This window comes from Phalacrocorax carbo, chromosome 12 (assembly GCF_963921805.1).
Source record: "Phalacrocorax carbo chromosome 12, bPhaCar2.1, whole genome shotgun sequence".
NCBI classification, from domain to species: Eukaryota; Metazoa; Chordata; class Aves; order Suliformes; family Phalacrocoracidae; genus Phalacrocorax; species Phalacrocorax carbo.
Genome location: NC_087524.1, coordinates 20,872,570 through 20,897,937, shown reverse-complemented (window position 1 = coordinate 20,897,937; position 25,368 = coordinate 20,872,570). Strand labels below are relative to the sequence as shown.

Below are 25,368 nucleotides of genomic sequence, written 5' to 3'. Positions count from 1 at the left end.
AAATGCATAAATCTATTAACAACAAAGCCGGGAAGAGCAATCAGAAGCAATGACAGCAGAGCCAACCTATTGCCCTTCCGGACACTTCAACATTTACGTTCATCGTTGTGCGACCGCCATCCTACGGCACTGCCGGCCCATTCGGTCCAAGAGATGCCAAGAAAACAGCGGAGCTGGCTGAAGGAGGTAGGAGGCTTCCCCTGGACAACAGCAGACCTTACAGCTCTTTACCACCAACCTTCCCACAGGTTTTACTTCCAGCATAAACCCAGGAGCCATATATACTGCATGCGTGCGGTCTGCTTGCAGGTTTTAAATATCACTAAAAAAATCAACCAAATCACAAGCTGACTTGTTCAAAATGAGCAAAGTCATGAAGCCACAATGAATATTTGCATACACGCGGCCAAATTTTAAATGCCAGCCACTTTTGCAAGAGCTCCTGTTTAAAAAAACAGGTTTAAAAAGCTAACGCACCCCACCGGGCTAAAGCCAAGCACGCATAACGTTAGTTGACCAACGGGTAGCTTTCAAAAGTTAGATCCTAAAGCAGATTTAAATACGCAGCGGCATTTCCCCAGCTGCCCTCCTGCCGGCAGCCCCCAGCACGTACCAGTGCGTGGGGCGATCCCTCCCCAGGGGCAGGACCTGGCGCGTCTCCGTGGAGCTTCACCAGGTTCCTGCTGGCCCGCGTCTCCAGCGGGTCCAGGTCCCTCCGGATGGCAAGACAGCCATCAGGTCCACCAGCCACCCTTCCAGTTGGGTGCTCTTTGCAAACTGGGCAGGGGTGTGCCCTGCCCCATTGCCCAGCCTCAGAATCACACAGCATTTTAGCAGGGTAGGAGAACGGTATATAGAATTTATGTATAGCCTCTACAAATTACTTCCATTCCTGCTTATACACTCAGTAGTCATATTCACCAACTCAGAAGCCGGAGCTGCAGAGTAGCTTTTCTTGCCCCAAAGAAGAGGAGAGAATTATAAATTAAATATCATCACTATATTTAGAAAATAAACTCTTTCCACTGCAGTTATAATTATGTGAGCGTCATAACATTTTGAGCTCCCTTGGATAAATAAGTATTATCTGCAGCAAAACCCACATTTAAACGTGGCACATTCTCACTTACATTAACAGCTGTAGCAAAGAGGTATAGCTTAAAAGTCCCTTCCCAGGAAAATCCGGCACAAGGACTCAGAGCCATTCGCTGCTCTCGCCCCGGGCTGTACCACCCTGCACCCCCAACACTCCCCAATCCGCCCGTTTCCTAACTCCCACTTTTTACTATTCCTAGCCCCAGTGAATCCAGAGACTTTTTTTGGTTGGTTTGTTTGCCTCATTAAAAAATAATATGTTTTTCTCATCAGAGCTTTACAGAATGAAAGTTGGAAGATGCTGGATGGCCTCCTTTGATGTGAGAGGTTTACACTTGACCTTTTATTTTCCTTCCTGGATATTTATATCCTGTTGGCTCAGAAAAACTGAACAACAGTACGATACGCCTTAACGACCCGCTAACGCGAACCTTAGGTCCTTCTCCTAAAAGTGTATCTGTGGCACTCGGTGCTAACGTTTTTTCTTCAATAGTAACTACAGTGATAGATGATAAATCTTCAGTTTAGCTCTCTTGGCACTTGAGCTAGCTAAAGAGATGATTCCAAGCCAAATTTGTCACTTCAATAATTTTAAGATATTGCCTCAAAAGACAAGGATTCGTATTTCAAATACACAAGCAAAATTCATCCCAAAGAAATTAAAGAGCCCCTGAAACGTAACAGCTGCGAAACCTAGCGCAGCAGGGCCAGGACTGCGATGCGCTTGACCCAACTTCGCTGTGACCCCGGAAAGAGGGGAATGTTCACGTGTCATTTCTAAAATGCATACATGGGTCTGCAAGTACAGCTTAGTGGCTCGTTGCTTCATCAAAATGAAAACTACTTGGCAAACAGTAGCTGTCAAAGAATAATTTTGTGATGCATGAACACTCATTTCTAAGACATTTTCAGGGTTTTTATTTGTCTTTATACGCCTGTAATCTTTAATTCTTTTTAATCAACATGAAATATATTGTTTACCTGAAAGGAAGCCAATTTTTATTTGGTATTATTTAGGCGGCGTTATATGTACAAGAAAAGCAAGGCACCAAAGAAGGCTGGGGAGAAGGCGAAGGATTACGTTCTAAATGAGGACAAAAACTTTGATCCAGGCAATCTGTTGCTCTCCATGGAAGGTGAACGTATGTGGCTGTCTGCAGGTAGTTTGAACAGGAAACATCTGCGTTGCAGAACTGCCCTGCAGCCCACGCTGAAGCCAGACTGGAGCGTAAATATACCATACAAAAATCATTTTAATTGTGACCACATTTAAATAGCTTCATTATATTATTGTAATTGTGAATAACTGCCGAAAAATGGCAGCTGTGCAGAATTTTTGAATGCGTGCGCTGGAATGCGCTTAGATACACCTAAGAACAGGGGTTCCCTATACGCAACACGTCCATTGATGCAGGGGAAAGACCGTATCATCTTGTGAGAAGCAGCCTAATACCCGTACGCTCCTGACAACGGAAGCGGTAAGCCTATAATACTTTGCTATTCCGTTCTTGTTAACCAAAGGATTACAATCCATTCCCATCACTGTTTTTCTAACCACTTAAGCTAATACAGCCAATACAAATTTATGGAAATTCTTCATGCATCCCCAGCAAAGCCCTTGAAATTTAAGCCAAAAGCATAAAGATTATCTTTAAGTCTTCTTTGGGACTGTTCTAGGCAAGTGTTTTACCGGTAACGTCATAATCTAGAACAATCCTGAGGACTCAACTGCTAATTCATAGAGCTTTCTCAGGAATGTTCAAGATCATCTGAAAACGTTCTGTTTTGATGTTAACCTGAGAATGGTTCTTTGAAAAAAATACAACTTCAAACACTCGAGCAAAGTCTAATATCTAGCGCTACCACACTTGTTAAAGCCTCCCCCGAGACGGGCTCGTTCAAACGCAGCACAACCCAAGACTACTGCAATCGTTAAATAACTTTCAGAAGCACGGCCAGGGATTCTCCTCCATCTCTTAATGAGAGGGAACTCCTCTGGACTGCAAATGGGAACGCTGGGCAGGGTTCAACCGTACTGACTTTTGATTAAAAAAGGAAAAAGCTTTATTTACTTCGGTATGACTTGCCCAAGTAATAGCCAAGGCTGAATCTCTGCAGCTGAGCATGAGATCCACAAACTGTGTGTCATTCGGTCAAACCAGTTTTTTATCAAACCTGAGAACTTCCAATTCTGTATTTTTAAATATTCCTTAACTGTCAATATGGGACTGTTTATTTTGCAATAAAGGCGACTTAATCCTTGGATTTAATATCACAGTAGCAACGATAATCTATAAAATATTAGGTTTGAATGATCAAAATGATGTACGGTCAATCCTCGTCCTACCTACGCATTCAGAAAAAAAGCATTCCACTTTCTCAGGAAGGAAATGGCATATGGAGCTGATCTATCCCACCGTCAACTTTTTTCCACATATAAACAGAGGAAAACCATCAGAAGCTGCAAATATTAATAATGGGAGGAAAGAGGTAGAGGTCAGGTCCTTATTGCCAGCTCCAAGTTCTCCAGTCAGATTTAATGGACCGAAATACATCTCTTGAAAATAACCTAATGCTAAGATTACAGTTACAAAAAAGAAGTATGTTTTTCTGAGTAATGATTGCTCGTTATCTTCTTCTGAATTCATAGTAAATCTTGGAAACTCTTTTTATATGCTACAGTGGAAGCAGTACTTCCCAAATTATGTAGAGGGCTAAAAATATTTCAGCAAGTTCCCTCAAAGTCTACAGATTCTATGAGAAAAGTAGCTTTCCCACAGAAAAATTCACAGTATCCATATCTATAATATAAAAACAGTTTATATTTACTTCTATATATCATAAGTGTGAGTCAGACACCATATCAGGTCTTCAAATCAGGTATAAAGGTAAAAATCCTCTATCTTAGAGCTGAGGTCTGGCACCTCGATACTTTAGAAAATTTCACTGTGCAACTTTCAGTGCCTTTAAGTACCTAAAATTGGATGGATTTAGGCTTTCAAACCAAAACATACGAGTAGTTTGTGTAAAGCCAGAATATAAACCCAAGACCCCAACCATCCGGACCGGTGGGTACTGCTGTAGGGAGACCCATGTATTTCCCCACACCAACATTATGAACTAGAATAAAATCAACATTTATGAGTTAAAATACCTAAGCCTTCATTTATAACAGCCGCACAGAAATCCAGGCACGCTAGTGTCTTCATACATCACTCCAGTCTCCCATACCTTCTCCATTTGCTGGCTGCAGGCTCTCATCTACTCTCCATCTTCCTCTCATCAACGCAGATCAATAGCTAAAATTCAGGAGCAAGAAATAACAGGAAAAAAATCCCCAACCTTCACCTGAACTTACGTTTAAGAAGGAGCTGTCACTAGCCGTGATTAAAGGAGGAAGAGAAGGAAGGAGGTCGCCCCAGCACAGCCCCACTGCTTGCGGGCAGCGCGCAGCAACATGCAAATAGTCCCCCAGTTGCACTGGGCTCACCCCTCTGCTCAACGAAAAGGAAAAATAAAATTTAAAAGGAAAGAAAGAAAAAAATAAAAGGAAAAAAAAAAAGCATGGTCGGGCTTGCCAAGCAAATCTGACTTTTCATTAGAAATGGTAGGATGTCTTTGGAATTTCACATTTCACATTAATCAGTTAGGCTAAGCAGAAGCGATGTAAAATAGGTGTCATTAAAATGGCATATGTAATATCATATGGTATTTTCTCATATAGTTCTGTTTCTTAGCTGAAGAGGACATGAAATGGTAATTCTATGCAAAATAAGCTGACTCAACAGCACACTGCTTTTGTAATTATCAATTTCCCCATTTTTATTTATATGGTTTTGAGTTTTGTTAAATAGTTCAAATAGTTTAGTAACCTCCTGATTAAAAAAAAAAAAAAAGCAACAAAATCCCCACAAAAACACCCAACAATTTCAGAGTTTTCTGTATAAAGAACTGGAGAGAACCAATACCTTGAGGACTGGCAAAGGAGCCCAATATTAAAAATAGGGTTGTCACATTCAGAAAATGACTGGATGCATGGCTACCTCCTCCAACATCTTAAAATAAAACCAAAACACTAGACCTTAAACTTCACTTACAGAATATCAAGGTGTTCTGATTTCATACCCAGCCTTACACACGTATGTACACACATTTCTTGGGGGCTACACGTGGAACTGGGGACTGTAGCAGGCTTTTCTTTTTTTTTTTTATAGTTTTTAATCTTGCACTTAGTAGCTTTATAAATGTCATTAATGCAGTATTTCCTCTACATTTTTGGCTCAATCCCATTTATTTTTCTTGAACCAACAGTACAGGCTTGCACGTACCTTCACCTGAGCATTAGAGAAATAGCCACAGCCATTTGTTTTTATTGACGAGAAACTTTGACCCAAGGATAGCGCTGCTATCAGACACTAATAATAATTCTTGGCTGCAACAAAATTTGAAATCTCTCATTCTCCCAGAAGGGGCCCTTATTTTCGCTGGTTGCCATGGCGATGTTGCAGCATAGCTGCTATGGGTTTCTGCAGCTTCCCACCTGGGCATGGCACAAACTGGGGAGAGGAGCCCTTTGCGCGGCAGGGTGCGGCTCCCTCTCCAAGCCCTGCCCGCTCACAGCATCAAACCACTGCCTTCTGCCGGGGCGTTCGGGGCAGCACCACAGAGCTACAGCCACCCGGTGTAACCCACGCTGCCAGGAGCGGACGCGTGAAACGGCAGGGGAGGTGCCGCCAGGCAGAAACCTCTGCCCTTGCAGCACACCTTGACTGGAGGGAGGTTTCTCTCCAGCAGCTTCATGTAGGCTCCAACTAGGAACACTTTCCTAGTCATCTCTGAAGAGATGAAATAACCCCCATTCGCTATTTATCCTCTAGTTTCCCACCGACCAGACAAGGGCTGCAGCGCTCCTTTTGATCTGCACAACTTGGACATACTAAAGCCCTTCCCTGAGAGCAGCCTCCGTTTATTCCAGCAAAGTTACTGCCGAATCGGAACAAGAGACACATTTATTCACGTTATTCATGTTACATTAACTTCCAGTCAGGCTTGCTTTTGGTGCACCCTAAGCAGCATGTTTTCTCCTTTCAGAAGACTTTGGACCACACCATTACTAAGAGGTCTTGTGTAGGACAACAGGCTTCAACTCATAAATTCAGGCAGACAAAGGTACAAAGACCCGTCACCCACGGTGCTTTATTCGGGAGAAATAAAGCCTCCTATAAGCTGGCTACTACATTTGTCTTCGCTTCTGGAAGACTAAAACAGGGGTTGGCACTCTCGAAGCATGCTTTATCCCCCATGGAAGAAAAACGAGCAGACCGCAGTCGGATTTACTGACAGGTTTATCTGCTCTTAAATGGGAATATCAGGAGGGAGCAGCAAAGCGCAGGTTACAAATCACAGCCGGGGCGAACCTCCGCGGCGTCCCGACAGCGGCTTGCTTCTGCAGAGGAGAGGGCTGCGCCCCTTCCGCAGCACCCCCGAGCCCCCCCCCATGAGTGGAAGCTCTGTTGGCTCCTGAAGCAGCTATTCCGGGGAGACGATGGGTCTCCGGGGGATGACAGATAACGAGGCTGCAGCGGCTTTTTCTCATCCTGCAGGTACGACTGCTTCGAGATCCGTGGCCTGTATATTCGTCCATCTGTATTTACACCCACCATTTACAAATTACTCGTCTTTTAGACTATAAAGTCCAAAATGAAAATACAACTCAAACTAGTTTACATGCTAGAGTCATACCTTTCCAAGAGCAAATATTTTATGAAATTAAGGAAAGTCAGAATAAGCGTGAACTTTTCCAACAATTCCAGATGCCAAACTTAAAATAATTGTATGCCAAGACACACTCCCAAATTTACAAGTCAAAAAACCCCCACGAACCAAAAAGCCCCCAACAAGCTGTGGTTTTCATTTTTGTCTCTTCCTTTCACAACCATGAGAAACCATATGACACCCACGGAGTCACCGGGAGACCATCTAATGATTTCAAATGTGATTACATTTTCTTAAATGAACCGGCTTGCCTGCGCAGCTCCTTGCAGCAACGCGGCACTTGCTCCAACCTGCCACACAGCAACAAACCAGACCGTTTAATGCAATGCCCTTCGAATGCAAATGTGAGGGGGCTTCACAGACAGATTGGAAATTAAAAAAAAAAAAATTAACGAAGAGAGCTGCATCCTTCCCTTTTACTACTCACATTAAAAAAAAAAAAACAAACCAAAAACTGAAATCATTGCAGTTGAAGCTGGCTAAAGCTGTGTAGTTAGGTTATCCTGCACGTCCAGCACTGTCAGCGTGACACGCAGACGCCCGACTGGCCTTCGGCATAAACCCCCCCTTGTCTTGCTGAGCAAAGTGACTTCTGCGCCTTAGCACCATGAGTAATGCAGCATGCTCGGCAAGCCAGGGAGAACAACAGTAATACAAATAACTAAATAATAAGTAATACGTAAACTTCTTATATAAGTACACACTGGTAATCCTGGAGTATTATCAAGTGTTACTGAGAAAATACTAGAGAAGCTAAAGGAAAAGGCATCCCCAGCGCTGAAACAAGAATACCACCGCTGAACCCAACCAGAGACAAGGCTCTCGGGGCTGCTAAGCCTCCTCTTAACATACAGAGCCCAGAAGAGTCGGTTTGTCTGAAACATTAAGATTTTCACCTGCAAGCCAAGCTGACAGCAAACATATGGTCAAACACTGCCAGTCCAGACAGCGAAGCCCAACCAGTTATTTTGTAGTAACGGTAATATTTTTTTATCTTGTATTCCGGTTGTGCACAGTCTGAGTTACAGTAAGCATCCACGTCAGTGAACATCAGGTGGACCTTACAGCTGCTCTTCTGAGGGAGGCAAACACTGTACAAGCTTATCACCTTGAGGAAGCACCTGAAAGGCAGATATTCCCCCATTTACAATACCAAGGTCTTTTCTGACCCCATAGACCAAGAGCAAGGGAGAATGAAAGGTTCTGCTTCCTCCACACCTTGTTTATACCACTTCAACATGCCTGGTACATTATTCTGTGCGTGACATTCCCCTTTTCACCCCAGCTTTGCCTGCCCGCTCTACAGCTTGCTTTAGATCTTGGACCCCAGTTGACTATATTGAATTATTGCTGCAGCTTGACATGGGAATTGGTGAGTTTCTGTTTCTGCCATTTTCTCGCTCCATTCCAGCGCAGGTTTAGTTGTCACTGATGTTTGCTCCCATTCATTTCCAATTACAGTCAATATGGGCTTATTAACTGGTATAGCAAGCTCAAGTTACTTTGAAAAATTTTACGTGGAGAAAAACAGCAAATCTCTTTAAAAATGATAAAGATGATTGTACTGCGGATGAGCCTCAGTACGATATAGGTCTTCAGCTAGGGAGAGCTTCAGCCCTGATACTCTGACCCCATCAGAGTCCTGAGACTTTCTGCTAAAATACTGATTTTCCTCTTTATCGCCTCAACATTGACTTATCTTTGAATCAAACTCTTCTGATGAGCACAGTTCACTGCAGAAGTGCGCTCAGACCACCACCGCCACGGCTTTCACTGCCGCTAACATGGTACAGATGAGCACAGTCCAAGTCAACAAGAGAGGGACAAGGAAGGTCAACCCAGCCTTCCCTCACATCTGCAGGCGCTCTCAGGAACCTCTTCCCTCCTCCGGATCCTCCCCTTTACGTGCACGTCAACACCACCATCTCCAGGAAAGCACCACGTTCCTGCCTCCAGTTAACAAGACTCCTCAAGATTAGCAGAATGTCTAACCAGAAAGAAAGAAGCTAAGGAAGAGTTTTACACCCTTCGTAACATTTTCACTGTACACTTCCCCCCCATAATCTAATCGCTTCATTCAGTGCGTTTGAGAGGCACACAAGAAGGCAGAACCCCACGCAGACCCATAAACCAGGCAGTTCTTGGCTATAACATTTGGCCTCGCCCAGCCAAGTTTTTCAAGTCAGGTCATTTTAAAGCAATTCCATCGTTCACTGGAAATTGCCAAGAATGGTTCAGTCTGCCCAGTCTTTTGGTAGCTACCCAAGTCAGTGCAAAACCCAGCAGATTGCTCGAAGACGCAGGCACATCTCCAGGTGCGCTACTTCGTGTTTTGCCCAACGTTGCAGAGGGAAGATAATTCATTAAAGGAAATATTCAGCTGCTTATCACGAGCAATGGTTGGTTATTTCAACTCAGACCAGTTTAACACCTATCTAGTAACCCTCAAAAAATTGACACTTTGAGCAAGAAACATCACAGTTTTGTGATGGGAATAAGTATTCACCAGAGTAATTCTAAGCGCTCAAAACCCTGCTTATTCCCCTTCATGCAAAAGAGAAGTGAAAGAAATGATATCTTCTCAGAACAGCGTGACCTTTCTGGAGAAATGAGCTGCTGTATTTTCCCACTGGTGCCTGAAGCAGACAAAAGTGGAAGCGGATGACTAAAGGAACAACTAAAAATATCTGAAGTAGTTTGGATCGAGAGAGTTGCTTGCCCTCACTGCAATTACCAAATAGTGTATCCAGTTTCACTGGTGCTGAAGTGTGCACCAAGTTCATTTTCACCTCAGTTAACATCAAGAAGTGCTTGTTTTCCACAATTAATAACAGTTCTTCCCTCCTTTTGCTGTAGTCCCTTATAGTCCCTGACCCGTAGCGCAGTAAACCACTGCCTCCCTTGTTTCAAATACGGCTTGAAGGGAGCGGGTGAAATAAGTAAGAAAAATGCATTTCCATCACACGTAAACAAGTAAAAGCAGGAAAACCTTGCACTGGATGGGAGCAGATGGATGCCAGACGGTTTCTGAGACACAGCTGTAACTGTGTATATTTAAGCAAAATCAGGAAAACCCACCAAAGGAAAAGTCCGGCGCAGAAAACAGGGCAGCTCTGGTACCAGCAGGGAGGCTGGTGGCTCGCCCGGAACCTCACCAGGTACGAACACCACGTTGCATCAGAGGCTTAAAGTCAGTTTTCAACTCACGTTAGGAGAAAAATGAAAGCCCTACAAGCACTCCCCACAGCAGCATTAGCAGACAAGGCCAAAAGGCTACAGTTTGCCATTGCTTATCCACGAATAAAGCCCTCGTAAGTCCTTGTCAACATTTTTCTTACTTTTTTGGAAGGAGACAAGGAAGAGGTTGGCAGGGGCTGGACATCAATCAAAAAATGGCAAGGTAGCTTTTAATCAGTAGATCATTTCAAGCAATAAAGTAAGGTTGAAAGCATCGCTCGGAAGAGGAACTTGCAGATGTACTGTAACTGGGGGAATAGGATGAGGAATAAATCAAGAGATGATGAAACCTCTCCCCCAAAGCACAAGCGGGGGCTGGCAGGGAGGAAGGGAAACCCTCCTGGGTACCCACGACTGCGGCACGCGGGGTAGGAAACGCTGACGCTCCCCAACCCAGCCGCCAGCACCCCTCGCTCCTACGCGCGCCATTCCTCCCATCCGCAATTAACACCCAGTCCCCTTTTTCTTTTGCTCGGGTATCGGCCACGTTAAGGAACAAAGAAGCGCGCAAACATATGCTGATTTGAAGCGGTATCGCTCAGGAGTAGCGGTTTGGCAAGAGGCAGCGCCTGGTGGAAAATCCAGCTATTGATTTTCCTATAGGGTGCTGTCATCGCTTCTGCTGCCTGCAAATAAACACCCTGAAGAATATCTGCTTCCCAATGACAGCTGGTGTCAACAGCAGTATGCATTTACCGTCATAATTTCTGTAGAATAAACTGGTATTTTGTTATTTAATGTGTTTTAAAATCATCACTGCAATTCCTGACGGCATTACCGTGGATAAAATGTACATGGATCTTAAATCCCTGGCAAAGGACTGAACACCCGCAGCCAGTTAGCATTCAAATTCTTATCACTTCTTTTCAAGACATGGTATGAAAAAGAATTGCTACTCTCAAACATATTTACTAAGGAAACGATGAAAACCCGTATGTGGTTAATAGAACGATAATAATAGCAATAATATCGAAGCGTACTCTTGGGAAGTATTTAGCACAAGCGAGTTTCGAGTGCTGCTCGAGGTATTTACAGCAGATTTTGTTATAGCTCACAAAACCATAATTTCGCAAGGATTTCTAAAAACATTTCTCTTCCCTACTCTGTAAGTTGGATTTTTGCATAAAGGAATGTTTTTTCTTTGAGGACAGGGATAAAAAAAGGCAAAGTGTTTTCCCTTGACAGCTTTCTCTAAGACACCATGTGTTGAAAATACAGATAAGGGTCCCATTTTGGAACCTCCTTGGAGTGAAACATGTAACAAAGTTGTAGATTGGACCTGGACCATCATGTGTAAAGATGCTGGTTTGTTTCATCCAAAAATATTATTTGGTGGAAAATACCCCTTGGTCAAATGTGGGTTGTTACCATGGGAATAGCTTTTTGGACTGAGACTGTATCCTGGACCTAGGATCAAAGAGAATTATATTTCTGTTTTGGAAGAAGTACATGAACTTTAAAAAAAAAAAAATATCTAGTATTTGTACAGGACACTCAGCTCCAAAACTGCAAGCTTTGTTTTCACAAACACACCAGCGGACACCAGCAAGAGCAGAGCCTACAGCCCGGTACTGGCTGGCAGGCACGTGTCCTGCCCTTGCTCCCCTTCAGTGCCAAGCACCAGCAGCATCCGCCACAATATCGGGGTAGGAAAACTTCTCCCATTGTAAAACCAGTTGTGCTCTGAAAGGGCGGGTTTTAAAATTTTTTTTTATTTATTTAAAAAAAAGATTTTTTTCCCTGCCCCAGCGTTTATTATGGCATCCTCTGAAGGAAAAAAAAAAAGGAAGCTGGCAAGAGCTCTGCGTCTGCCCGAGCCATCTGTTTCTGCTTACTGAAAACCTGCTGGTAGCCCAGACTCACGTGGAGGATGCACAAACACACACTCCCCTGCGCTTCAGACAGGCTCGGCACCCAGTGATTCGCTTACGTGACATTTAGGTCACTTATTTCACCTGACACGTTGAGAATAAAACACGGGCCAGGGGTGTCTTTGGGGGGAGAATGCAAGGACGGGTGAAAACCGTGTTTCCCACCACAGGAGGAACGTGAGCCAAGGCACCACGAGGTTCCCGGCGTGGTTCTGTCCCTCCCCAGGGGATTACGGGGACGTCGGGGGCTCCCGAGGTCCCAGACACAGTGTAGGTACACGCTGGGGTTACTAATCCAATCTCAACACGGAGCATGGCTGCTCCCAGGCTTTTACCAGGGAACACTACGGAAATAATTTGTTATGACAAAAAACTCACCCCCAATCCATGCTTCCACTTACCCGCAGAACAACCGAGCACCTGCACGTGGATACCGACCACCCCAGGGCTATTTCAGAATATAGGTTTTCTTTTCGTAAGGAAAAGAATTTGAAGTTTTCACTAGAAGTGCAATTTTACAAGCATCAAGCCACATTTTCACGCATCAGAAGAGTGATGTTCCCATCGCTTCTTCTGACAATAAAAATACACTGCGGCTGCGATACAGCCAATTAAACAGTAGCTTTTTAATAAGACAACTACAAAACTTTCAGATCAGCTCAGATTCCCTTTGGCTACCGAAACATAAGCACTTAATTTTAGTTTCTGTCAGACACAGGAGGACCCAAAAATTACTTAAATGACAGTTTTAGCTTCAGAGGATATGAAACTAAACCCATCAACCTTACTTCCTTCTAATAACCCTTTCTGATGAAACAGGTTTAAAATAGTATCGCCGAAATCTCCGGTACAAAAGCAGAGTAATTTACAAATGCACAGGTACTAATATTTTTACTTTGTGTGTTTGTTTTGCATTTTCATCTTGTATTTTGGGTAATTGGTTACCGCACTGTAACAAATCGATCTCTTGAAAACAAGGAACTTTTCAAAGCAATGAATATTTAAAATACCTTCATAGCTGTCTGTGTTTCCTGGTGCAGGGAACATTACCTTGGTCCCCCCCTGTGCATTATCTTGGTTCCCCCCTGTGCATTATCTTGGTCCCCCCCTGTGCATTCTGGACCACAATCATTCGAAGCACAAATACACACCCGTACTTTTAAGCCCAAATCATAGAACCAGCTTCATAAAGACGAGTCACACACACGTACATTTTAGGGTAACAAATTATAAACCCAAGAGACTAAGAAAAGAGATCCTTTAAATTACATTCCCAACTCTTTTCACCCAAGTAATTCATATTTTGCTGTTCTATAGTCCCCTTTCTAAACTTTTTTTTTAATTTTAATTTTGCTGGAGAGATTATTTCAGGTCATTTATACCATCAATGGACAGCCTACTATAAGTAATTTTGATTCCTTTTCCGTCCTTCATGCTAAATACGCTAGTGGAGTTCTATCTCAGCAAGACCTGCATATCAGACATGGTTCCACTGTGGCGGTGCCGCCTCGCGTCCCTGCCGGTCCCTCCCTGCACCCCCCGCCGTGCCCCCCCTCCCAACAGCATTTGGGCAGATCTGCCCCTGCATGGCAACCTAGGAGACACACTCCTCCTCCTGTATTTCCCTCCTGTAGTCCCAAAGACAACACCTGTCCAGAAATACAGGCACGCTTCGTTAAACTACATTATACAAACGGATTATTTTTATTCTCCTTTTATTTACCTGCTGTCCGTCTGATGCAGAGCTGCCCAAGGACAAACGCCACTGCCCCGTGGGATCCATTTTTTCCGATCAGTTGAATGCTGCTGTCTGTCCAACTTGTCGTTCAGAATATATCAGCCAAAAAATGAGGTGAGCTTTTTTATAGAATAAATTCAGTGTGCTTGTGTAGTCCCACCCTCGTGATGGAAACCCTGATTGTTGAATATTTTGCTTGCGGCTTTAGCATGTGATAAATGCTCATCCCACAGATTCAGTGGAATAACCTGAGAGGCTCTGGCCATGTTATAACATCAAAATTTTCCTCCTGTGACTGGAAAAGGAAACATTCAGGGTAATCAATGACTGGTTGAAGCTGCAACAAGGTGAAGATCCCTTTTTTGTTTTTTCAACACAGCAGCTACTGAAAACCTGCCCCTGTATTTCCAGGCCAGGAAATCATGGAGAAAATCTACTTGTGGTTAAGGTAAGCAAAATACTCAATATAGAGTGCTCAGCCTTATCACACCCTATTTACAAATACTGGGGGAGGAGGGAAGGGGAAGTCACAAGAAAACTGTTTCTGCAATTTTCCTTCATCCCTACAAGCGCACCGTCAGCATGCTCCCACGCAGCCGCCTCCTCTCCGCCACGGGAAAACCCGGCTTAAGAAGCTGGGGCTCAACTTCTTTAAACCTAGTTAAGAGCTGACGTTAATGCGCTGCTCGCATCGCTCAGGTGCCCCTGCTCCCTGCCGCCCCCAAAGCGGGCCGGCGCTCCTGCAACCCACTTGCGCCAGACTGAATCCAAAATCCCATCTCCAACTACTTTATGTACAGGGAAACACCTCGTGAGGAGGAAAAAGAGAAATTTTGTGTTTGAAGACAGCACACAAATCCGAGATAACGGGTACTTTTGGAAAAAGTAACCAGGTTTTTATCTCCAGGTCGGAGTAATCTTAACCATATTCTGTCTGCAGAGTCCAGCAGGCTCCAGAGGACTCTCTTTTTACAGGCATTTGAAGGAACCAAGGGTCGCAAAGCTAATTTAAAGCCTATCAGAAGCACAAAAGCAAGGAAATCACTTTCTGGGAAGCCGCACCAACCGACGGCCTAACTCCCGCTCACCTGCCGTGGGGCGGTGGGAAGAGGAGAAGCAAGAGTTCACCCACGTGCTCTGCGGGACCGCGTGTTTCACGCGACAACAAGAAGGACTTTTTCTTTAGACATGATTAGCAATTGCTACTTGTGGAAAATTCAGAAAGGCAGCAGATAAACTTGAGTTAATGGAGTCTGAAAATGCTGAAGAACTTGAGGCCTCATTAGATGGAAGACCTGAACTGATTTTTGGCAACAAAATCTTTCTTGCAGCTGCAAAACCGACACCAGGAAGGTCTGATTTTGCCAGATTTAAGTCAACCTCTTTCCATCAAGAGAAGAAAATGAGGATAATTTGCTTATATAGCTCTGAGCGCCGTATGCTTGGCAGAACCACTTGCTCCTGCGGTGGTAGGGATTATCCCCAGAGACCTCAACCGCAGGAGGCACTGCTGGGATGCTGAGCACTTCTCCTCGTCTCACACCCTTTTCAACAGCATAAAAAAAAAAAAATATATATATATACATCCTATATACAGCGCACAGCAGTGATGGTGAGAAATGGAACCAAACTGCATTTACAAGCAGCTCAGCAGTCTGTGCCTGAAACATAGCCCTTCTTCCATCATGTCAGGCTCTAGCTACAAAAAGCTGCCCTGTGGTATGCATATTTTGTGCTTACGATCTGTTTTTCCAGCTGAAGTCATTAACGTGCAATTTAGTGCAACTTAGCTGTTCTCATAAAACTTATCTAACCCTTATCAGAAGTAGCACCGGAGCGATTCTCAAAAGAAATCATACCCTCAATTCGTCTCCCTTCATAGGCAAGTGCACCACATACCCTTCCTGAAAGGCCACCAAAGAACCATAGTCGTGTTGATGAAAAAAATTAATGAGACAAAATAAGGGGATAGTAACTCATTTCCAGGCTCCAACTGATTTTGCACCTATTTCATGGTCTTAGTTTTTTTGGCTGTATCACAGAATTAAGCTACACAAAGACATTAAAAAAAGAAAAAAGATTGCTGGGGAGCAGAGAGCCAAGTCTAATTATCGACAAAATGGATGGTAACTAAACTCAGGTCAATACTAAGTCAATGGTACTTTGCAAAGCAGCACTTCAAAACAAAAACAAAACCCAACAACATACAAAAATCAAAACACACTGGCTTCCAAGAGACCTTTTGTTCACAGGTCAAGTAGATCAGCTACAAAGGAAAGTATATCTGTGGGAGAGCAGCAAATTAAGTCATAAACATCCTATGAAATTACCCCCTACACGTCTGAACAGAAGCTTTCTGCATCTCCTGCCTGCTCAGTCATCATCATCCCTGCCCAGGTCAGCGAAGGACAATGCAGACATACCCGACAGACTGATGCAGAGGTTTTGCTGCTAACAACAGGCTCAAAAGCAAAGCGCGTGCTGTCACTGGTGAGGAGCTGCTTGGAAAACAGCAGGGCTGAAGGAAAGAGAAAAATCTTTCAGAAAAGCTACACAAAATCCTGAGACATACCTCAACATTTCTTTTATGGAAAAAAATCTTTAGTGTTTTCACTCATCGGTGTCCTAGAAACTTTGTTTTCCCTCTCACACACAAAGGCACAGAGCTCTCATTCTTTCAGGGAACCAGCTAAAGGCATTAACTAAAAATAAAAAGCAAACCAGATCAGCTTAAGTTGCTTCCTTAAAAAAAAAAATTCCCTATTTCACAGCATGCTAATTAATAGAGCAGAACCAATATTTTGATATCATGATTAAGAACAGTTCATTTTCAGCATCTTTCTCAACAGCAGATCAATTTAAGATGCAATTACCACCAATGCAATTATCTGGCAATTTGCTCACTAAATGACTTTCCAAGATGCGTTACTGAGATAAGGCAATGCCTTCTTTAAAGTGCCTTTGAGCTAGGGAAAGAGGAACCTGCAGGGAGGATTTTCTAAACAACGCGCATCTCAATTCTTCAGTAATAAAGGAACACTTTTGCTTCAGGAGTAACGTATAGGCACAAAACGTGAAGTTAAGTGCAAGTCACCTGGAGTCACTGAGTTGTTTTTCCTCCTTATTTCACAAACAGGAATCACTAGGGATAATACTGTGACGGAGGACATGTCCAAAAGATCATTTTTGGAAAACATCATACTGAAGCTCTTGACTTCATTGCATTTTAACCACGGGGCACACACAGGTGAAGACTCACTAGCAGGTGAACCGCTTTCTCTGCCCCTTCCTCTTTCCGCTCTAACTACTTACTGGTTTTCACAACGGTGTTTCACGAGGAGCTGTGCTGGCGCCTGGACAACATAAATAAAAGAAATGCCATTCTTCAGGGATCTGGAAAAAGGATAAACAGGGAGGTGACAAAATCTGCAGGTTGAAAGTTATTCAGTTTGGTCAAAGTTAACATCTCCTGATCAGATTTGGGGAAAGGTATCACACCACTCAATCATGGCCAATGCAAACTGGAAAGATCACAGAGTCATAGAATCATTAAGGTTGGAAAAGACCAAGGCTCATCAAGTCCAACCATCAACCCAACACCACCATGTCTCCTAAACCATGCCCTGAAGTGCCACGTCTACATGTTTTTTGAACCCCTCCAGGGATGGTGACTCCCCCACCTCTCTGGGCAGCCTGTTCCACACAGGGGATGGGAGATGGTAGAAAATGTTGACTATACACACAACTAGTCATCTCTAAACTCAGTAGATAAAAAACATCTTGAGAAGATCTTGGTGGCTCTGCAAAGGCCCCTGGCTTTCTGCCCACCCCTGGGGACCAACTCGCTGTACCAAGGCCCCGACGGCTGATGGTGCTGCCAGAAACCCAACCGACCTGCAGTTACCTGCACAAGCACCGATGAAAGCGAGATGGTCCCCAGGCAGGGCTGCCACCACGCACGGTCGAGACCAGAGAGTGATTTCCAAACGAAATGCAGAGGTTTTGGTGCTCAGTTAAACCATTTACTGTACCCATGGGAGTCGCTTGCAACAGCCGAGATTTATGGCTGCAGCCCACTAACTGTGTCCCTCCACCTCCCAGCACTGGTAATTAAGTACTCTCCTAAATATTGCCCAAAAGAGGCCACAGGAGCTCTTCTAGTGATTCATTCAGCAGCAGCCTTTCTAAACCAACACGATTCCCCCAGCAGAATATAAAGCGAAACTTATCTGCATGCCTTTCTGTGCAGTTTCCTAACCTTTTTCTTCTATGGAGATCTAAATCTAAATACATTTTCTGTTGATATTTGATGCCTGCAGAGGTTCCTCCTATTCTGCAGAGGGGAACCCTTCCCTGCTTCAACAGAAAGATCCATGACTTTTACCACTCTGACTTTTAATCAGTGCGTGCTCTGCCACATAGGCAAAATGCATCACTGAAAATACAGAAGTAGATGTACTCTAAGACCTAACTGTACCAACTCGACCAAAAATGACTTACCTTTCAACACTAAAAATTCGAAACAGAGTAAAACTCTGTTAGCTCACATAGATGTATAGCTATGATACACATAGTATATGTACATGTAGCATAGCTAGCACACAAAGTTATACAGATAGATATCTTACTTCCTCTACAAACTATTTCTGGTGTGACACACTGTGGTTTAATGGGCTAGGAAAAGCACTGTTTTTGATATAAATACTACCACAGTGGCATGGCTCAAGGAGATAAGCTCTTTCCAAAGGGTGGGTGGTGGTGAGTGACCAGTATTCAAACACGTTATCTTTTGACCACTGAAATATGGATTCACTTCTTCGTTTCTTTAAAACCATAAACTATGGTCTGTAATGATGCTTCTACCAACAATATTTTTACTTCACTAAGTCAAGTACACCGATCAGATTTACACCACAGGAAAACAACCCTTTCCTTTTCCCCATAGCCCGTTGTAAGCATTGACGTTTTAAGCCTTAGGTAAACATAAAATTTTACATTGCTTTGAATCAACAGAATTGTTTTTCATTTCCAGTGTTCCACCAGCTAACAGCACGGCTAAAAAACAAACAAACAAAAAAAAAAAGAAGCGTGGCAGTACACCTACTTCATGAAAATTAATTTAAAATATAATTCAATAAACAACTGTAACCAGAAGATGTTTTAAAGCAGCTCAGTCCCACAGAACAGCACAAACACCTGCTGTGATAAGCTACGTTATTCTGTCAGTACAGGCTCCGAACATAAGTGTTAAAACAGTTTCTTTGAGTAATCATAATTATTAATAATAATAAATTAAGCAGATTGATAATAAAAAGTGTCAGGATCTCCAGCGCTTTGGAATAAAGCTGTATATACCCGGGTGTAGCTGGAGTTCACACAGATGTGAATTCCCCCTCGTAAGTCATTCAGAGGATTAGATTTTGGCATTTTTTCCTTAATTCACAATAAACACTAGCAAGTCACTTAACAGCACGTACAGCTTCCTGGCAAGGATTTTAGGTGGGCATCAATGCTGAATGAGATAGAATAACCTGGGCTGAGAAGCGCCTTTGGGGTCATCCTGCCCAACCTCCTGCTGAAAGCAGAGCTGAGTTCCAGGCTGCTGGGACGTCAGCTGGTGCTGGGGGGCTCTGAGGAGGGGCCGCTGCAGCCCCCCAGGCTCCTGTTCCAGTGCTGCACGCTACCCTCATAGGAATTTTCTTCTCCCCATATAACCAGTTGCAATTCCCCCCTATGTAACCAGTAGCTTACGCCCACGGCCCCCTGTCCTTGCACTGTGCACCTCGGGGTAGAGCTGGGCTCGGACTTCTCCATTACCTTCCTCCGGGTCGCTGCAGACCGCAGTTCAGTCCCCACCCTGCCAGCCCTCTCCTCTGGGCTCGTACTCCACGTCCTCACGCCCTTGCATTTGGCTTTGGCCAACGCCGGGAGGCTCTTTGATGTGCCTCTGCACAGCATCCCTGCCCTTCAGCGCAGCAACCGCGCCTCCCAAACCGGGGCCATCTGCCAACCCGCTGCGCGAGCGCTTCATCCCATCATCCAGGTCACCGGCAGAGATGTTACGTATGAATATATGGCTGAATAATATCTAGTGGAAAAAATTATGTGCAAAGACCTTTGCTCTCGTGTTTGTTCTGATTAAATGAGGAACAGCTGCTGCGCGAATCAGACTTCAGAGTTTGCTCCCTGCCAGAGCACAGTAGCAGTCACTTCATTTTCATCCCACGTGGCTCCAACGATAAGACGACGATATCACACGCAAGTTCTGAATGATCTCCTGGAAGGCCAAGAACATGCAGAACACGCCAAGTTTCACTATCTACCTTACACAAGCTCCCACAGATGTGAACTTATATGGTAGTCTTCTTCATGACAAAATAATTATATATATATATATTTTTTTTTTTAAGGGTCTTAGCCAACGTAAACAGGAAAAAACCACTGTGTTCAGAGGTCAGGCTTTGCATGCCTTCTAGGTTTTTGATGTACAAAGGATGTTTGTTAGGATGTTTTAGATGTATACAGAGTACAAAATCAGGACAACGTTAACTAACATCCAAACTCCCGTACCGCATCTTAACATAAACAACAATTGCTTCTTGATGACTATAAAATGCTTTAAGACCTGCAGTTATTTCAGCAGACTTCAGTTGCTAATGTTTTGACCATTTGCCACAAGCACTCAGGAAAGACAAACTCGCAGATGTCACCACACCTCGATGCAGCAGAAATAGCTCAACTCGGATGCTCACAGGCGGGTGTGCAGCTGCATTTATTTCTAATATGCTAGTTACTCACCCTGCACTTTGCATGCATTAAAAGGAGTCCGCACCCACACCGAAAAAAAACACCAAAAAACAAACCAGGAGAGTGCTTGAAACCAGCTTACATGTGCCCCCAAAGGCTTCTTTTCAGTACCTATTTCCACCTGAAATTAATTAATTGCAGCTACTGAAAAGGCTGCAAGTCCTGAAGGATCCATGCCAAGTGATTTTAAAATTGATCGTAGGAAAGCTGAGGTTGGCAAGGAGCTCTGGAGGCCACCTGGTCCAGCCTTCTGTGGGAAGTTGGGCCTTAGGTTAGGTTTTCCAGGAACTGTCAAGCAAAGTCATGATTATTTCCTAAATTTATTTTAGAACAGTAATTATGAAAATGACTTCTACCCTGCGCTTCCTCTCTTGCACGAACGAGACGACAACAACTTTGAAGCATTAGCTGCATATCCAGCTTTAGATAAACTCACAGATGAACTCCTGAACATAGCAGAGAGGTGAACCTGTGCCAGATCACACCCGCCCAAACCCCTCAGCAGTTACACGGGTTATCTCGGGAATCTCCCTTCCACGTACCTTCCCCTCACCTTCAAAATACAACAGCGCTGCCTAAAGAGCGCTGAACGTTGCTTTGTGGGAAGCCTATAAGGCTGTTCATTAGGTCTGTATAACTTCCAGTCCCTCCTCTACACCCTTTTGTCCCGAAGCAACACATCAGGACAGCAGCGTGCGTCTCTTCAACTGCCTTTCCAACACGATGGCACTTTATTTGATGCCGACGCCCTCCCACGGGCAGCAACACGCAGCGTAAATGTCATTTTCCCCGGGATCATAATTCACACCGGTGCCACATGGTGGTAGCACTACTAAAGGGATGGAGAGCAGCGAGCTCTCACAAAGCACTTGGGGTCACGCTCAGCTGCAAACTGCGGTATTTGATGTTCCTCTAGGAGGCCCATTTCATCTAACCTCCCCGGAGCCAAAACAAGATGACACCATCCTAATTTCAAAGACAATAACAATTTGCACTGGAGTTTTATGTAACTCCATTCAGTCATTTTTCTAACATCTGTGCCTAAATGAAACAATGGAGCACAGTGGATGCAATACAGATGCCTTGCAAAGTCATTCAAAATACACAACTGCTATGGTTTTCACCACAAATGCATAAACTGGCCCTTAATAAAACTGTATGTGGATAGCTGCTGCTAAGTCCATCACCTTAACGGCCTACAATTTCACAAGAAATCGCCCTGCAGCAGCATGTTTCTTGGTCTCAGACGAACACAATCCCAAGCCAGTCATTTATTATAACCTATTTACAGAGCAACAAAACACAGCGGTTTCATAAGATGGTTAAAACCATCTTTCTAATTCAATCAAACATCTTACCCCATGCAGGAGTCAACTAAAAACAAGAAAAAAAGAAACGGAAGGCCTTTTCAGCTTTACTTTGCAACTGCCATTTGTACTTTTAAAAACACAGTTTTCCTACTGCCTAATGCATTTCCAGAAAACAGATATCCATGGATTCTCAGGCCAAAGTTTGCAAGGAACTTCTCATTGGAAACAAGCCACTCCAGGTCTGAAGAGAGACTCAACCACCAGAAACCTGCTGCCACCAGCAACCACGGAGGACAGGAGAGGACGCAGCGGGGAGGAGGCGGCACACCTGCCCTCAGGAGACACTTGGCCTTACACCAGGTTTCACTAACGCTTCGCCAGATGCCAGCCTTCACGTGTGCAGTCACCTTTATTGACCAGTTATACCAGAAAATAATACCGAGACTTTACGGATTTGAGTGTAGAGCAGGAGACAGGGAACAGGTTGGGGAAATAATGGTGGAAGGAAAACAAACAAAAAAAAACCCATAGTCTCAAGTTGAATCATTCAAGCGTTGGGGAGGGAAAACCTGCACGTCAAAGTTGTCCGTTCGCTGGGATCGCTCAGTTCTTGCTACTCAACCTCAGGCTCCAGCAGCACCACCTCCGCCCTCCCTGGACAGCTTCGGCAGATGGCCGCCAACAGACTACAGCGTTGTAGCTGCTGTAGACAATTACATCAGGTTTTTCAAATTGTACATTAGATATCCACGCAAAGATGCCAACCTTTCAAAAGTTAACCCCCCAAAACACCCCAGAAATGCCCTCCTCAATCAAACTGCTGAGCACGGCCATCTACCCTCCTCCCAGATCCCGAGCAAGTTCTGTGAACTCCTCATGAATAACTCCTCCGTAGGAACAAACACTGCTGTATTCATGTAGAAAACAAAACCAGTATTATAAGAAAATATGCTGCCCACAATTCTGGTGTAAGATCCTCAAACAACAGTGTAATGTTAAAAAATGGCATTTTGCTTACCCTAACTTGAACAGTGAAATTTCTGGCTCTCCATAAACAAGCAAAAGTTTCAGGTTTTCTTCTTTGATAGTAACAGACCTGTTTTTTTCAAGACACAATTTTATTATGAAATAAGCGTGTTTAAATTGGTTTTAAGGACCTTGTTCTCTTTTTCCCTTTTAATTACCGCATATTAAAAACTCATGGTAGTTACCGAATTTGTACGACTGCCTACATTGTGCAAAAGCACACAAAGAGCTCCGGCCTCCAGCAGACTCGAGGTCCTTACAAAATGTCCCAACATTCATTCAGAACTGTCTAAATTCATGAGCGTGAAAAAATTAAATCTCAACGTCTCTGCCACTACAGTTTATGCTTCTTCCAGAACAGACAGAACCAAGACAAAAGCAACTTGGCCAGTCTCAGGAAAAATTCAGCATTTGCACATCCTTGCCCCTGCTGGTCTCCCCCTCTCTGCGATTCCTCTCTCCAGCGCTGGCTCCATCACCGTCACCTTCGCTGGGGCATCAAATTCCTACCTGAGACTGCGTTATCCATACCACTCCTTGCACTTCTTCAGGTTTCCGTGCTGATCATCAGGTTTAATTCCACAGCAAATAACCAAAAAGAAAGAAACCACCACTAAAGTAATTTAAAATATGGGTATTTCCCAGTCAACAACCCTATTTCTTCTGTCCTTTAGTAGTTACTGTGGAGTACACAAGTAAAATGTAGTGCAGTCCAGTCATCTTTAGGAAAGGTTTTTGTTAATTCTTGAGTAGTTACTTTGTGTTAAGAACCTCTATTTAAAAGAAGATTAGTGTAACCTAAGTATATTTACAAGCTATGTAACAGCTTCCACTTTACTATATCATTTTCATAGCCTTTTGCTTTGGACCTCTCTGCTCATTGCCTATTTTTTTTAAAAAATAAAGGTGTTTACATGATTTTTTTTCCTCCAACTTAATAAGGCAGCAAAAATAAAGCCATGGCTATTTAAATATATTCTTCAGATAAGATATTTATGGAAGGTCAGTGTTTACACTTTGGACTGCAATTTCACTGAGGTCAAACATGTACAACTACAGTGCTTTAAAAGTTGCACTGTAACGGGGAACTGAGGTTCTAAAAAAAAACTAACAGAAAAAAAGGAGGGTAAAACTCTTTTTCATCCTTAACTTCAACGTGAAACCTCAGCATCGCATGAATATGGATTTTGCGTTTCATATATATAATCACAAGTTTGTAAGGTGCCTTGGGACCTTTGAAGAAGACATAGAATAAATGAAAATCATTTTAATTAAAAGCAAATTAAAGGGTCTTCTAATCCAGGCAGCAGCAGCAAATCCATGGAGGCTTTTTAGAATGTGGATCCTTGAAATTACATTGCTTCTAAACCTAATTCCATCTTCCTTCCCTCCCTTCCCCCCAACGGAGGCTCCGAATCTGTACGAGATCGGGTTTATTATGAAAATTCTGCTCTAGTTTCTAAAAAAAGATCTAGTTGCTGAGTGGCCAGAAGCACTAGCATCCCACGGAGAAAATAAAAACAAAGAAATGAGAAAGGGAATGTTTTTCCTCACTGCAGGGAAAAAAAAGATAAGATTCTATTTTATGCTTTTAAAGAAGTTGTTTCAACACTGATTAAGAAAGTTGGGAGTTTCTCTCCTTGACAGGTGGCTTTTGAAATGCGGCTTAATAATAAACTAAGCAACCACATGCTAAAATGTTATTCCAGAAAGGGCTTCATATTAGAAAACTCACAAGGTAGAAGAACGTGTAGAAGTAAAATAGGAATTATAACTGTGATCTTTTCATTGCTCTTCCTGCAGCAGGAGGACATTATCGGTGAAGCCTCACAGCTCTCCCGCTGGCTGTCCCGCGTTCACCACTGCCTATACCGATACATAAAAGAATGGATTTACAAATGCTACTGAAAATGAACAGGAATCTAAAAAGTAGTGATAGTATGTTCATTTCTGCCTAAAATGCATTTTTACATATATTTATCTCATTAAGCAAAGGAATTCCTCCAATAAGAGAAAAAAGAAAAAAATAACAAATCTCAACCTTGAGGGAAAAGAAATCCAAACAACTGAACAAGAGGAACAAAAAAAGAAAACGGGCAAAACGCCTGGAGAAACACTGCTTTGATTTTGACACATGGGAATAAATGGAAAAAAATATTCAGCTAACCCTTTTTTTTAATCAAAACATCTTCCATCTCGTGTGCAAATTTCAACAGCTGAGAAAGAATCCTACTCAACCTCCCCAAAGTGGTGTCAGCGTGTTTTATGTAAATGCTAGGTAACAAGGGTTGTGGGTCTGCAGCGAACATTTCAGGGTTCTGCTTTAGAAGCTCTGGATTCACCCTCTGTGTCGGGGCAGAAATTGTAATTCTGAAGAAGATAATAGGAGTTATACCCCGAGGACATAGGGGACTTCTCCCTTTTTAAATAGCCAAGATGTATTTGCTATTGAAGACTTAAATAGTTAATTAACAAATTAGCAGGAGAAACACTTGATGACTAAGCTCTC

At 43.4% G+C, this 25,368-nt stretch overlaps 1 protein-coding gene across 2 annotated transcripts in view; it reads right to left on the bottom strand.

Moving 5' to 3' along the window:
* Window positions 1-25,368, bottom strand: part of PTPRE (protein tyrosine phosphatase receptor type E) — a 109,684-nt gene that overhangs the window by 64,082 nt on the left and 20,234 nt on the right. Inside the window, exon 2 of one of the 2 annotated variants that reach the window (XM_064464383.1) lies at window positions 17,029-17,109. The exons of the other annotated variant lie outside the window; for it this stretch is intronic. The gene's annotated coding sequence lies outside the window, so the exon portion shown is untranslated. The remainder of the gene's footprint in view (window positions 1-17,028; window positions 17,110-25,368) is intronic. 2 annotated transcript variants of the gene reach the window in all.